Below are 597 nucleotides of genomic sequence, written 5' to 3' on the forward strand. Positions count from 1 at the left end.
AAAATGTGGGGGAAAAGGAATGGAAAACAACTGTTGACACCAGAGATAGTGTGGGAGAAAGGTGGGAAATGGCAGAGGGTCAGAAATAGGGGTTTTATAATATATACACACACACACACACACATTATATATATACACACACATATAAAACTATATATATATAAAATACATATATATATATATGAAACTAGAAATGGAAAATTATTGATGATAACTTGCATAATTAAGCCACTATGCAGTACATTCTTTTTTTTTTTTTCTTTGAGATGTTTTTCACTATAGGGCGCATGCGCTCGCCAGACAGACAGAGAGAGACATAGAGACAGAAAGCGAGAAATCACCCCCCAGGGGGGATGGCCATGCCACAATCCCTTCTCCTCCATTCTCCTCTCAGGATCTTGGGCACACACACACTCGTGCCTGGCGTGAGTTTTAAGCCACCGGGTCCGGGACGTGAACCGTGGTCAACTACGTGGGAGTCCAGCGACATAGCCATTACGCTAACTGCTGGTTCCCTATGCAGTACATTCTTGATGGGAAATCACATTTCGTATGTTGTGACGATGCTCAGAGAATGAATCTAAATTAATTAATTAA

Source organism: Tupaia chinensis, unplaced genomic scaffold (genome assembly GCF_000334495.1).
Source record: "Tupaia chinensis unplaced genomic scaffold, TupChi_1.0 Scaffold000272_1, whole genome shotgun sequence".
NCBI classification, from domain to species: Eukaryota; Metazoa; Chordata; class Mammalia; order Scandentia; family Tupaiidae; genus Tupaia; species Tupaia belangeri.